Source organism: Hordeum vulgare, chromosome 4H, assembly GCF_904849725.1.
Source record: "Hordeum vulgare subsp. vulgare chromosome 4H, MorexV3_pseudomolecules_assembly, whole genome shotgun sequence".
Lineage (NCBI taxonomy): Eukaryota > Viridiplantae > Streptophyta > Magnoliopsida > Poales > Poaceae > Hordeum > Hordeum vulgare.
Genome location: NC_058521.1, coordinates 144,482,021 through 144,497,658, shown reverse-complemented (window position 1 = coordinate 144,497,658; position 15,638 = coordinate 144,482,021).

The window sequence follows — 15,638 nt, the reverse complement described above, 5'->3', positions numbered from 1 at the left end:
TCATGAGAGAAGCCACTAGTAAACACTACGGCCCCCGGGTCTATTCACATCTATCGTTTCCACTTTCGCTTTTACTTTGCTTTGTTATTTTGTTGCTTTCACTTCTCACTTGGCGAACAATCTATAAGGGATTGACAACCCCTTCATAGCATTGGGAGCAAGCTTTTTGTGTTTGTGGAGGCTCTTGTGATACTCCTTCACTGGATCGATACCTTGGTTCTCAAACTGAGGGAAATACTTACCACCGCTGCGCTACATCACCCTTTCCGCTTCAAGGGAACACCAACACAAGGCTCCAAGGCCACGAGGGAAATCCTTTGCATATTTGCCTAGGAAGTCCCTTAAGGCTTAGCCGTAGCAGAAGGATTCCTGGTGTCGTCGACACACCTATTTCTGGCGCCATTGGAAGGTCTTTTCTTGCAGTAGCAGCTGCCAACTTTGAACTAAAGCTTAGATTGGGGTTTTTGTCATTTCCATTTGGAACCAGTGAGGGGCCAGTTGACTGGGGTTAGATATGGATACTGTCCACCTAGTCTATGAGTTTGGAGCAAAGGGGTTGGGTTTAGCTGTGGCTAAGGTGGTTTTTCCCTATCTCTGAGAAGGTGCTCGACAGTGGTTTCAGGGGGTTGCACCCCACCACTGCTGATGCAAGTTAACAGGTTTGGGTTTGGTGCTAAAACATGGGGTTTCACCAAGTTTGAGCTCCATTGGGCAAGTTTAACTTTGTAAACTTGAAAACACTTCAATTTTACCAGTTTTGTCCCTTCCAAAGAGAGTGTTGGCAAACTAAGTCCCACAAATCCCTTTTTGGTGTGGAACCCTCATTTGAGGTATTAGGCACTCCTGCAAAGTTTCAACATCATTGGATAAACTTTGCTATGTACAGTTGCTCTAACTTCAATCTGGACAGAAGGGGTTTTAGGGTTATTTGGGGTCCTTAATCACCTTTGATCAAGGTGAAACTCTATGTGGACACCAAATATGGCTTAGGGATACTACTGGAATTTTCTAGGGTTTTATTGAGAATATTTCCTTTGGAAATATTTCAAAAGGTCAAAACAGACAGAAATGGCTTCCAGGGTTTTACTCAAATAATTATAATATAAATAGGGGTTTAAAATCTTATGTATGGAAAATATATGTCCTTATGATCATCTCCAAATTTAATCAGATTTTTCTAAGGCAGAAAAGTATTTTCCCAAGTGGGAATACCAATTCTGGCCTCGGAAATGGACATGCAATTTAATTAGGAAAATAATTATTTTTGTGGCTTTGGAATATAAAGATAAGTAAAAATCACATCACGAACTTTGAGTAGAAACACTTCTTGCCATCAAGGGCATGTAGTGCAACTCAAAGTAGGGTTTTACCTTGATCAGAAACAAGTAAAGGTTTTTGGAAATAAAGCAATATTGTGAAATAGGGTTTTTATCATCACATGATCAAACACACAAGCGTACAATGACAATCATGGCACTCACAACATTGGTTTTGAAAAAGTTTTAACAAGCTCAGATTTTCACAATACACAGAAGTGGTAGTAAAAACAGGGTGTGATACTCCCGGCGATCCATCCACTCTAACAGGCTTTGCATGTGAATTATCCTATTCCTCAGATGAGTTATTTGACTCCAACTATAAACTGTTCAAAAATCAATCTAGTGAAGTATTTGCTCGATATGTTGGAACTAACTGCAGGAATGGACCACCCCTAAGGAAAATCTGGGTCCCCAAAAGTTGCTTGGAAAATCTTCAGGTGAATGTCCTCATGACACCACCTGTGAAGAACCTAAATCCTAGATCAAATTCCTTAGGTGGACCAAAGTCTTCAAGAGGTTCAAAATCCTGACATGGTCAATACTATTCTCGTACTCATGCTAATGCTTCTGATATGCAGGGAAATTACAAGGGATATGAATATGAGCATTATTCCTCAAATCATTATGTTCATAAATCCTCAAAGAACTTCTCTGCCTACTCATTTGAGTACTCTAATCACCTTACTGTGAAAAGAAGTGCATTAGCTTCAATGCCTCCACTCTCATAGGGGGCTCGCAGGATGATGAACTCTTTGCCACCCTTCAGATGTGGGTGGTGAAGAAATTGAACTAATCACTTATGTAGGTCAGGTCTCCAGATGAAAGTCATCATCTGAAGAATTTGCTTGAGACCTGAGGAAATTTCTTGATTGGACGCAAGCTAAAATTGATGAAATGATAACATTTCACAGGTCCATAAATTTACTGTTTATGATGAAATTCCTATCTGATGAAATTCATATCATATTCTTCAAGTCTGAAGCATATGAGATGGTAAGTTGTACTAATTCATGTGCAGGATGACAAACCCAAGAATACAGAGTGGGTTCTTGACAGTGGTTGCACAAACCACATGACTGGTGATAAAAGCTTGTTGATGAATATGCCACTGACTCCATCACCACTGAAGCAAATTACTTATGCTGATAAAGGTAAAAGCAAGGTATCGGGACATGGCAAAGTGGCTATCTCCAAGGAAAGACACATGGACAAATTCATGCGTTGTCGAATCCCTTGGGTTTAACCTCATGTCAGTCTCAATGCTTTATGATCTTGATATGGTTGTTATCTTGGGAAAATACAAATGCGTAGTCATCATGGAATCTGACAAATCCAAAGTTTCAAAGGCTTTAGGAGAGGAGATTTGTACATTGTTCATTTTTCCATGGGTCCTCAACCAGCCACATGCTTATTAGCAAAAACCTCATAAGGCTGGCTATGGCATCGACGTCTGGGTCATGCAGGCATGAGGAATTTGCATACACTGGCGAACAAGAAGCATGTCATTGGCATCGAATCAGTCAAATTCCTCAAGCACCACCTCTACGGTGCTTGAGAGTCTGGAAAAATAACCATATCCAAACACCCCTCGAAGACTATCATGACTAGTACTCGCCCGTTTGACTTGCTTCACATGGATCTGTTTGGACCTACTCATTATGCCACTCTAACTAATGTTGCATATTTATATGCCTTTGTCATCGTTGATGACTATTCTCGATACACTTGGGTACATATCATTCTATATAAAATTGAAGTGCAGGAAGTCTTCAAACGGTTTTCCTCAAGGGCCTCGACGAACTTTGGCGTCAAGATCAAACACATCAGGAGTGGCAATGGGACAGAATTCAAAAACACTGTTCTTGACGATTATCTTGATGAACTTGGTATTACTCACGAATTATCTGCTCCTCATACTCCTCAACAGAATGGCGTCGTTGAACGCAAGAACAACACTCTGTTTGAAATGGCACGGACTATGCTTGAAGAATACCAGACTCCTCGTCGTTTTTGGCCTGAAGCAACAACACTGCTTGCCACATCATCAACAGGGTATATCTTCACAAATTCCTCAAGAAAACCTCATATGAACTCCTCACTGACAAGAAACCCAATGTAAGTTATTTCAAAGTCTTCGGTGCAAAATGCTGGATTAGAGATCCTCACCATAGCTCAAAGTTTGCACCTAAAGCACATGAGGGTTTTATGCTGGGTTACGGAAAGAACTCGCACACCTGTAGAGTCTTCAAGACCTATCACAACAAAGTTGTTGAAACTGTAGATGTGCGGTTCGATGAAACTAATGGCTCGCAAAGAGAGGAATTACATCATGTGACAGATAAATTACTCCCCGAGGAAGCAATCAAGCTCAAAGCCACTGAGGATATCATTCCTACTGAGGAAATTGTGGAAGAAATCATCCCCAACACTGATGAAATTCAGACAGGTGCAACTGAGGAAATTGCTCCAGATCAAATTGCACAGCCCAACCAAAGTCTTCAACCAGTTCATCCAAGGATTGCAAATGAAGTGGAACTTGACAAAATCCTCGATGACATCACTGCGCCAGGTCCTCTCATTCGCTCAAAAGCTTCACATTTAGTTAACTTTTGTGGGCATTCCTCTTTTGTGTCAATCACAGAACCCTCAAAAGTTGTTGAAGCCTTCATGGAACCTGAGTGGCTTCAAGCCATGCAAGATGAAGTTCTTCAGTCCAAGCTAAATGACGTGTGGGAACTCGTCAAACGACTAGATCCTCGCAAGCACAATATCATCGGCGCCAAGTGGATTTACCAAAACAAGCAAGATGAGGATGATCAAATGGTGACGAATAAGGCACGGCTTGTAGCCCAAGTCTACACACAAGTTGAAGGAATTGATTTTGATGAAACTTCTGCACCCGTTGCTAGACTTGAAGCTATTCGAATACTACTTGCTTATGATAATCATCATAATATTACTCTATATCAAATGGATGTGAAAAGTGCATTCCTCAATGGTAAGCTTGAGGAAGAAGTATATGTTACTCAACCCCCAGGTTTTGAAGAGCCGAAGCATCCTGACAAAGTCTTCACACTCAAAAAGGCACTCTATGGCCTCAAGCAAGCCCCTCGGGCGTGGTATGACACATTGAAGGAATTCCTCATGACGAAAGGCTTCAAACCTGGTTAACTTGATCCAACTCTTTTCACAAAATCTTATGACAATGAACTATTTGTGTGCCAAATATATGTCGACGACATTATCTTTGGTTGTACTGACAAACGTTACATTATGAATTTGCTTACATGATGAGTGAAGAATATCAGATGTCTATGATGGGGGAGCTGAAATTCTTCTTAGGTCTTCAAATTCGTCAACAACGCAATGGGATCTTCATATCTCAGGAGAAATACCTCAAGGACGTTTTGAGGAAATTCAACATGCATGAATGCAAAGGCGTCAAGATTCCTATGCCTACCAACGGCCACCTCTGCACTAACGAAAATAGTAAAGATTTCGATCAGCATGTATATCGCTCGATGATTGGCTCTTTATTGTATCTATGTGCATCTAGGCCAGATATAATGCTTAGTGTTTGCATGTGTGCTCGTTTTCAAGCAAAACCGAAGGAATCACACCATAAGGTTGTGAAACATATTCTTTGATACTTAGCTCACACACCAACACTAGGATTGTGGTACCCCAAGGGCTCAAATCTTCACCTCGTTGGATATTCTGATTCTGACTATGTTGGTGACTGTGTGGATCGCAAGTCAACATCAGGCACATGCCATTTCCTCGGAAGATCATTAGTCTGGTGGTCCTCAAAGAAGCAAAACTATGTTTCTCTCTCCACTACCGAAGTTGAGTACATTGCTGCTGGATCCTGCTGTGCTCAACTGCTATGGATGAAGCAAACCCTGAGAGACTACGGCGTCAACATGAAGAATGTGCCCCTCTACTGCGACAATGAGAGTGCAATCAAGATCGCCTACAACCCAGTACAACACTCGAAGACTAAGAACGTCCAGATTTTTCATCATTTTCTTCGTGATCATGTCCTCAAGGGCAATATCATCATCGACCATGTGAATACTGGCGATCAACTAGCAGATATCTTCACAAAGCCCTTGGATGAGAGAAGGTTTTCCAAATTGCGGTGTGAGATAAATATCCTAGAGTCTTCAAATGTTCTGTGAAAACATGCACACATCTTAACGTTATGCAAAAAATGATGACTTAGATGTGCAACACACGAAGAATCAATTTTATTCAACCAATGAAGAACATCACTCTTAGTGTGAAGAAATTAATGAATAATTTGGTTCTCATGGCCCTAAGACAATTGTACGGGCGCCAGAAATCATCATTCTTATACGGTGGGTCACACCACCACCCAACTTCGAAATTCTTCAAGCTGGTTTTTCTTCAAACTTGAAATTCATCAATTTGACACTTTGTCACAAAATCCTCAAATCTTCAAAATATTCAAATTCTTCAAAACGTTTGATGATTTCCATTTGAGTATAGATATATACATAGAATGAGGTTTCAAAGTCCTGAATAGCATTCACTTATGGCTCAGTCTTCAATTTGATATTTTCATCTAAGTGAATGTGATCGGACCCGACTCCTCTCTATTCTAAGCTCAACCGAGTCTATTCCCAATTCTTCATATGCGTTATGTTTGACACTTGTTCAAAATCCTTACTGAGTCCTTTTCAGCTAAGGATTTTGTAACAAAATCCTCAAAATTCAAAACTGTTTTTATAACGTTACGCAGTTACCGGACCCACTTCTCATGATCTTATAACCATGAACTCCACCGCTTCAGTCGTGGGCACCACGTGTCATGCGGAGACAAAGGGGCAAGGGCAGTTCGATCTGAAAGTTTCGGCCCGAATAGTTTTTCACCTGAGCTATAAATAGGACCTTCCCACTCAGTCAAAACTCTTCGTCCTCTCGTCTTCTCCGCTCGAGCTCAACCCTAGCGCCACCGCTAGCATCCTCGTCGCCGGTGAGGAAAAGCTTTGCTACCTTGCCCTCGTCGTCGCCGGACTCACGGCGACCATGGAAAATCGTCTTCCGCCACCGCCTTAGCTGATTTCAGTTGCCAAGTTAGGGCGCTGAAAATCTGAACCGAGGAACTTCTCCCTTTTACTGCTCCAGTTCTTCGAGTTCTTCGCAAAGGGTAAATAAAATCTTGTTTTACTTCCTCTGTTGATCATTTAATTCACTTTAGACTCGCGAAATCTGTTTTTCCTCACAAAGTTTGTCAGCCATGCACACTCATGCCTCAAACACTTGATGAATTTCACTAAGCCACAAAATTCTTCATGAGATTCCTCAATTGTGTAAATTCTTGAATCTGCACAACTCTGGAACCCAAGATCAGAATGCTTAGTCAAATTCCTCAACTCACTGGTCAAATTCCTCTAATTTTAAACAAAATCAATTTCTTCAAATCTGAGAACGCATATGACCTCTCCAAATTCTTCGCAACTATACTTTGTTCATAGGTACAAAAATGTCATCTGATGAATCTCTAGGTTCTCATCAACTTAACTCATTTGCAGCATTCCTCGAAGAAACTTTACCTGTGTCTTCAGAATCATCAAGAGTTCAGATTCCTCAGCAAAAGCCTCAGTTGAAGAAAATGGTGGATGACCGGAAGCACAAAGGTGGAAAGAAGGACAAATATTTGTCTAACTTACAGAAGAAGGGAGAAGCAGTTGTGAAGAAATTCAATGAGGATTTTGCTGCTGCAGCCACCGCTGTCACTTCTTCAGCTGCTGAAGCCTCTGCTACAACAATTCCTTAGAAGAAGACTTTGCTGAACAAACCCAAAGCTTCAAGTACAGCGCCAAAAGGGCAATTGCCTCAGAAGGTTCCATCGGCTGCAAAATCTACAACAGCACCATAGTCTTCACCCCCACAACAGAAGCAGCTCAGTAAGTTTCAACCTGAACAATCAAGTTCCTCAGTGCCATCTGCTACTGGTTGTGCTTCAAATTCTTCACCCACTCTGTTGAAGACCAAAATGACTGCTGGTAGAGGTACCAGGCCAATTCCAAACAAAATCAGCAGTGTTCCTTCTGTATCAGAAGGAAGTGAAGAATTTGATGATGCAACCCTCCAAGGCATCTTCAGAAACAAACAGGAACGTGTTATACAAGCCTTTGGCAGTTCCATTCCTCTTGCTATGGATCCGAAGGTATTGCTGGATTTCATCGACCTCTGGTATGAAGACCCAAACACACCGGTTGACAATTTAAAGCTTCCCCTGGTGGCAGCCATATGGTGGCTACTTTTATCAATGAAGCAAAATGGAAAGAGCAGCAAACCAAGCAAGCAAGGGCTGCCAAAATCAAAAAGGAGAAATTCCTCAAGCAGAATCTCCTCAACCTGACGCCTGAAGCACTTGTATCAACTAAGGCTGAACTCAAAACCCTCAGAGACAAGTATACAAGTCTTCACTCTGATTGTCAAGGTCTCAAAGTGAAATTCATCAAGGTTGCAACTGCTATTGTTGATGAATACAACAAGAGAACTGCCCCTCCAAAGCAGCAAACGCCACCTCAGCCAAGCTATATTGTTCAGCTGACTGAGGAAGATGAAAATGAAGAACCATCCACTGAAGAAATTCCTCAGCATACTCCAGCTGATGAATCTGCCAAGACTGACACTGAACCAGTGCCTGATGAAATTGCCCCTTCACCACAACCCTCAAAGGTGAAGAAAGTAACTCCGTCTACATCAGACGTGAACAAAACCAAAGCGGATGAGAAAGAAGACAAAAAGAGAAAAGCTTCAATGGCCTCAGAATCATCAGAGGGCAAATGTCTAAATATTACACAGTCAGAATCTTCATCAGCCTCGGTGGATGCTACACCTCTCAATGTAGCATCATCATACATGATCGTTCCCTTCGGAGTGGACTATGTCATTCCAGAATAAGATGAAGAAATGAATGACGCTGAGGAGGATGAAGAAATGGATGAGGAAATACAAATAGATGATATTCCTCAGTCCACCACACCTCCGAAGACCATTGAAGAACAAGTGGGTGATGATAACATTGGATGCAGCACACCTGTAATTCATGATGAGTTCCGGGAAGAAACTCATCCACGCTCACCAAGGGCAGCTCAAATCCCTCCAACTCCTGCTGCAACTGAGATTCTCACCGGCTCTGACGGAAAAAGCATTCATGAGGAATCTGCTCAAGAATCAGCTGCATCAGCTGAAGAAAATGCAGCGTAAAATACTGCAACTGCCTCCTCCAACAAGCAAATTCCTCAAACTGAAGAGAATCCTTAATCTAAAAAAATGCTCCTGCTCCTAACACTAAAACCGCTATTGTCATGGTCAACACAGAAACAACAATGGTGGTAGCTACTCCTCAAGAACAGCAACACAATCTTCAACCAAAGCAAAAGCAGCCTTTGTCCAAAAGGCCAAAGTTTCAGAAAGAAGCATTCTATGAAGAACGTATGTTCTTCACTGGCGAGAATCCATATGACAAGCTTCGCATCAGACACAGGAAGTTCTTGACAAGAAATCAGCTCAACTACTATGCTTCTATGCTCTGTGGAAGAAACAAGATATTTCAACATAGCCATATTCCTCACTGTGATATGGAGGAAATACCTTGCTTTGCTCCAGTCCTCAATGTTCTTCACGAAGCTAGGTTACTGCCTTTCTGTACTGGTATCGATGATTGGAACACAAACATCATTCTCCAATTTTATGCCACAATACATATCTCAGGCGACCCAAAGGATGTCAACACTTGGGTATTGTATTGGATGACTCAGCACACGCACTACAAAACTCCTGCCACTGAATTGCTTCAAGCTCACCCAATTTCAATTCCCTCAGAGGATGCAGTTCTGACCTATGATGAACGAGAACTTCCCAACAAGCTCATGGATGTCCTCATGAAGCCTTTGGCTAAGGACCAACCCCCAAGGACTCGATTTCTGGTACAGGACTTGAGGTATGAGCCAAGAACCATGTACAGAATCTTGTCTTATGCCATTGCGCCTATCAAAGGGTGCGATGATAAAGAAGATGTCGTAGGAATCATGAAGAACATCATGTTCAATGTAATTCATGGAACACCAATGAATCTTCATGAATTCTTCTTGAGGACTTTGGCTAATAATGCTTTGTCACCATATGAGTTGAAGATTTATGCGCCTTGGGTCATGAGATTCATTAGAAACAAGTCAGGTATCAACTATCAAGCTGATTTTCAGAATCACCTTGGATATCTGCCGCCAATCAAAGTCATCAAGAAATCATTTGAACCTGTTGAAGGAAAATCAAGTCTGTGATAGATGAAGGAAATCGGCCCCTTGATGGACAATTTCGCAAGGGTGAATCATATTCTTCATATGATGACACTGCTACTCAAGATCCTCCAAGCCCAACTGCCCCCAGAGTGATGACTAACAGAGAGCTTCTCCTCAGTCTTCATCAAAAAGTCGATCGCAATCACAAGTGGGTGAAACGCCAGTTTGGTGCCATTGTGAAAACCCTCAACAAGACTCAGAATGCAGTGAAGAAAAATCATATTATCTTCATGAGGTGTTTGATCGCACATGGGCCACCTTGGCTCATCTGAAGACTCCGGAGGAACTTGAGGAATTGGAATTTACTCAAGACTTTGACTGGTCGTGGCCTCCAAAGAAGAAATTCAAGACAATTCAAGTTCCTGGCTTGGAGGACAGCTCATTTTCTTTATTTCGCACTGTTGAATCGGATGAAGAACCAGAAGACACTGCAACTGTTCAAAGAAGAAGCATGTCTCCAAGAATCCTCACGCCTCTACATCATCCAAGAAGTGAATTTCTTCAATGGCGTTACTCCTCAGTTTTGTCCCTTTTTCATCACTACATGACAAAGGGCGAGAAATCTCAGAGTTAGTCTTCAAACGGGGTCTATTTTGGGGCTTATAAACTTTATTAAGTTAGAAACTCTTGGCTCTTCTGAAGTGTTTGATGTAATGAGTTGTACCTTAAGCCCGATGGTGCTCTGACTCTTTTGAACATTTTTCTTCACATGCTTATTCCTCAAAGTCTATTAATGCAGGCATGCTGAAATTCGTGAGACACCATTTTTCATCATGCATTTTCAATTCCTCATATTATATGTCAAATGTATGCATGATTTACAAGATACAGGGGGAGATCTCCGTGATACAAATCATCAATGTGCATCTGCTGTACAAAGCAAATTCCTCAAAATATGCACATCTTCAGGGGGAGTCTCTCGGTATCTTGATTTCAAATTCCTCCAACTCAGTACTTACATATCATATTATTATCCCCGTTGAAAACTCAACCTAATTGTCATCAACCACAAAAAAGGGGAGATTGTAAGTGCATCTAGTGCCCTTAGTGTTCTAGGTTAAGAGACTAATGTGTTTGTAAGTGTACACAGGCTCTATAAGTCGCTGAGGAGTTTGAGTTATACGATGAATATTGACCCCTAAAAATGTATGTCTTCACGTGAAGAATTTGGTCTTACCTTGAAGACTTTGATCGCGAAGAAATCGCGATGATATTGATATTCCTCATTAAGATATTGAAGATGAGGAATTCGGTGTGTCCTAAAGAAAAACTGCCTGAAGACTTTGAAGCGTGAAGATTTACTCTTTCTGTTTCATTTTCTTTACTCTTGAGTCATATGAACACCGTACTGTTAAAGGGTGTCGAGGTAATACTACGGAATGAATTTCCTCATGATGCTCAACCCAAGCCTGAACCTACCAAAGCCTCAAAGTGAGGAATATGAGATACATGAGGACTTTCACAGTTGAAAGTTCCAACTGTTACCGCGCCACGCGCCACCTCACTGATCTTATCGACCCAACGGTCACATTACTTATGGGCATTTATGTCAAATCATGTTGGGATGCTCCCAGGCTATAAATAGCCGCCCCCATAACCACTTTCTGATTGGCTGCTCCGAGAGAAACTGACACTTGTCATTTAGAGAAACCCAAATTCCTTAGAGTCCTCGAGAGAAAATTATCAAGTTAGGAAATACCCCCAAACATCAAACTCCAAACCAAAAACCAAGTGATTGAGCATCACTGAAGAATTTGTTCATGTGTGGAACTGAAGCCTTTTACCTTTGAGAACTGTGCATCCTCCAGACGGTTAGGCATCATGGTCTAGAGCATCCAGCAGTCAATTGTGGATCGCCGGGTGACCGAGTTTGTGGGGGTTTGGAAGTCTTCCCTGAAGACTTACCACGAGTGTTGGGCGAGGATTGTGTGTCCTTAGCTCAAGGAGAATACGGTAAGGATTGTGTGTCCCTGGACTGTGTGTCCTTTGGTTTCAATACCAAGCCGCTCCAAACCAGACGTACAAGTATCATAGCAGTTGGAACTGGGTCATCAACAATTGTCTTCGTCGAGCTACGGGTTCTATTTCTTCAACTCTTTCATTTCCTCACAATTGTATGTTGAGGACTTTCATCTGTGTTGTTTGAAGAATTTGTCTAAAGGCTTTCTCTGAATTTCCTCAACCTCAAATTCTTCACTCGAGTTCATCTTCACCTGCGTACCATGCAATCCGAATCTCGTAATCTTCATCGTGTATTCTGTTGTAGTCGTTTTTGCACCCCTGATCCTTCGCTATTTCCGCTGCACCTAATTCGTCATTGAGGACTTTCCTCACAAGGAATTCCCTCAGTCTTGAAATTCTAAGAATCACCTATTCACCCCCCCCCCTCTAGTTGATATAACACACTTGCAATTACCGCTTGCTTAGCCATGAGTTAGAGTTGCTAGTTGCACGTGTAGTTGCTTCCATGTGAAAACATGGGTTCCTTGCTACATCACCTTATTATTGCTAATTAATTTAATGCACCTATATACTTGGTAAAAGGTGGAAGGCTTGGCCTTCTAGCGTGGTATTTTGTTCCACCTTTGCCGCCTTAGTTCCGGCTACCGGTGCTATGTTCCATAAATGAGCGCTCCTAACATGCTTGGGGTTGTTATGGGGACCCCCCTAGATTCTCGTTTTGGGATCAAGCTCGTCTGGAAAGGCCCAACATTGATACTATATTTGCCCATCATAATAATACTGATAATACTGAAAAACATAGGGCGTCATGAACCCAAAGAGTAATTCAACATAATACAGGGAGGGTCAGTGCTGATGGTGTTGGTCCAAAACAAAGTCACTTGCGGAACCACCCGAGCAAACTCAGGGATGTCAATCTGGCCACAGTACATATTGCTCATCCGTCGTGTCCTGAGAACGAGATACGCGGCTCCTATCGGGATCGTCGACACGCGGGGCGGCCTTGCTGGACTTGTTTTACCTTTCTCGAGCGTTTTGTGCGAGGTATTCCGAGGATGCTTTGGGTTATCTCGAGGTTGAGGTTTTCCAATAGGAACCCGAGGAGATCACAGGTTTCCCTGATCGAGGTCATTCCGTCGCAGCGTGTGGTAGTTTGTGATGGACTAGTTGGAGCACCCGTGCAGGGTTAAATCTTTCGGAAAGTCGTGCCCACGGTTATGTGGCAACATGGAAACTTTATTTAACATTCGGTTCTACATAACTTGAAGTAACCCTAATTAAAACTTACCAACTGACTGCATAACCGTGACTGTCTCTTTCGTGAGCTACTTCTCTGATCGAGGACATGGTGGGGTTATGTGTGACGTAAGTAGGTGTTCAGGATCATTCATTTGATCATCAGTAGTTCACGCCCGTTGTGCGTAGATCAGCCCCATCTTATTCTTGTACTCGTAAGTTAGCCACCTCAAATAAATGCTTAGTCGCTTGTTGCAGCCTCACCACTTAACCATACATCACCCATTAAGCTTTGCTAGTCTTGATACCTTCGGAAATGAGATTGCTGAGTCCCGTGTGGCTCACAGATTACTACAACACCAGTTGCAGGTACAGGTAAAGGGTCACTTGACGCAAGCACGTTGATTGTTCATTTGGATTTTCTTCTTCTTCTGCATCGATCTAGGATGGTTTATAGGCCGGCAGCCTGGGATAGCAAGGATGGACATTGTTCTTTTATCGTTTGTTTCGTCCGTAGACGAACCCTGCTCTTCTTCATGATGATTGTATATAATGTATTGATGTGACTCTGATACTCATCTTTTCAGTACATGTACTTGTAATGATATCCATTCTTGTGAAACGACGAGATGCCTTTCTATCCGTGTCGAGGCCCTCGAGCCAAAATAAGGATAGGACCACATCTTGGGCGTTACAGATCAAGACTGGGATTTTTCACTCCGTGTGACGAAGAGGTATCTTGGGGGGCACTCGGTAATACAACATCACAAACAAGCCTGGCAAACAATGTGACTAAAGAATTAGCCATGGGATCTTTTATTACGGAAAGAGTAAAGTGACTTGCTGGTAACGAGATTGAAATAGGTATGTCGATACCCACGATCGAATCTCGGGCAAGTAACATACCGAAGGACAAAGGAAATGATATACGGGATTGTGAATCCTTGACATAGAGGTTCAACCGATAAGATCTTCGTAGAATATGCAGGATCCAATATGGACGTCCAGGTCCCGCTATTGGATATTGACTGGAGAGTGTCTCGGTCATGTCTGAATAGTTCTCGAACCCGCAGGGTCTACACACTTACGGTTCGGTGACGTTTTAGTATAGTTGAGTTATAGGTGTTGGTGACCGAAGGTTTTTCGGAGTCCCGGATGAGATCCTGGACGTCACGAGGAGCTCCGGAATGGTCCGGAGGTAAAGATTGATATATAGGAAGTCCTATTTTGGTCACCAGAAAAGTTTCGGAATCATCGGTAGTGTACCGAGAGTGCCGGGAGGGTACTGGGGGACCACCGGGAGGGTTGTGACGACCCAAGGGCCTTGTGGGCTGTGAGAAGAGGTGGTCCAGCCCCTGGTGGGCTGGCCGAAGCCTCTCTCAAAGGGCCATGTGGCTAGGAGAAGAGATAAAAGGTAAAAACCTTTAAAAGGAAGGGAAGGAGGAGTCTTCCCAAAATAGTCCACCTTACCACAAGGGAAGGCGGACTTTTCCTTGGTTTAGCCGACCCCTTCTCCTTGGAGTAGGGGCCAAGGCTGCCTCCTATCCTCTCCTCCTATATATATACTAGAGGTTTTTGAGGGTTTTGGACACAACTATCAGCCACGTGCTGCCCTCTCTCTAGATCCGTTTCTCCTCTAGTTTAGTTTCAGCGGTGCTTGGGCGAAGCCCTGCTGGACTAGCTCCACAACCAACACCGTCACGCCATTGTGATGCCGGAGAACTCATCTACCTCTCCTCCCCTCTTGCTGGATCAAGAAGGCGAAGATCATCGTCGAGCTGTACGTGTGTTGAACACGGAGGTGTCGTCCGTTCGGCGGTTAATCGGGACGAATTGTGGGACGGCAGCGATTCGGATCGTGAAGACGTTCCACTACATCAACCAAGTTTCTTAACGCTTCCCGCTTGGCGATCTACAAGGGTATGTGGATCTGCTCGTAGATGATCATCACCATGATTGGTCTTCGTGTGCGTAGGAAAAATTGTGTTTCCCATGCAACGTTCCCCAACAGTGGCATCATGAGCTAGGTTCATGCGTAGATGATATCTTGAGTAGAACACAAAAGAGTTTGTGGGTGTTGATGTTCAATTTGCTGCCCTCCTTAGTCTTTTCTTGATTTGGTGGCATTGTTGGATTGAAGCGTCCCCGGCCAACTTTACTCGTACGCTTACGAGAGACCGGTTTCATCGACTGACATTCAACTTGTTGCATAAAGATGACTTGCGGGTGTCTGTTTCTTCAACTTTAGTTGAATCAGATATGACCGAGGTGGTCCTTGGAGAAGGTTAAATAGCAATTTGCATATCATCGTTGTGGCTTTGCGAGTAAGATGCGATCATACTAGATACCCATAGCAGCCACGTAAAACATGCAACAACAAATTAGAAGACGTCTAACTTGTTTTTGCAGGGTATGCTTGTGATGTGATATGGCCAATGACATGATAATATATATTGGATGTATGAGATGATCATGTCGTAACAGTTAAATATCGACTTGCACGTCGATGCTACGCCAACCGACAGGAGCCATAGGGTTGTCTTTAAATTTATTTTGCGCGTGTAGATACTCTTGCTATATCGCTAGGCAGTATCTTTAGTATTAACAGCATAGATAGCGTGACAACCTCGATGGCAGCACGATGATGGAGATCATGGCACGGCGCCGGTGATGATGGAGATCATGTCGGTGCTTTGGTGATGGAGATCAAGAAGCACAAGTTCATGGCCATATCATGTCACTTTTGATTTGCATGTGATGTTAATCCTTTTATGCACCTTAT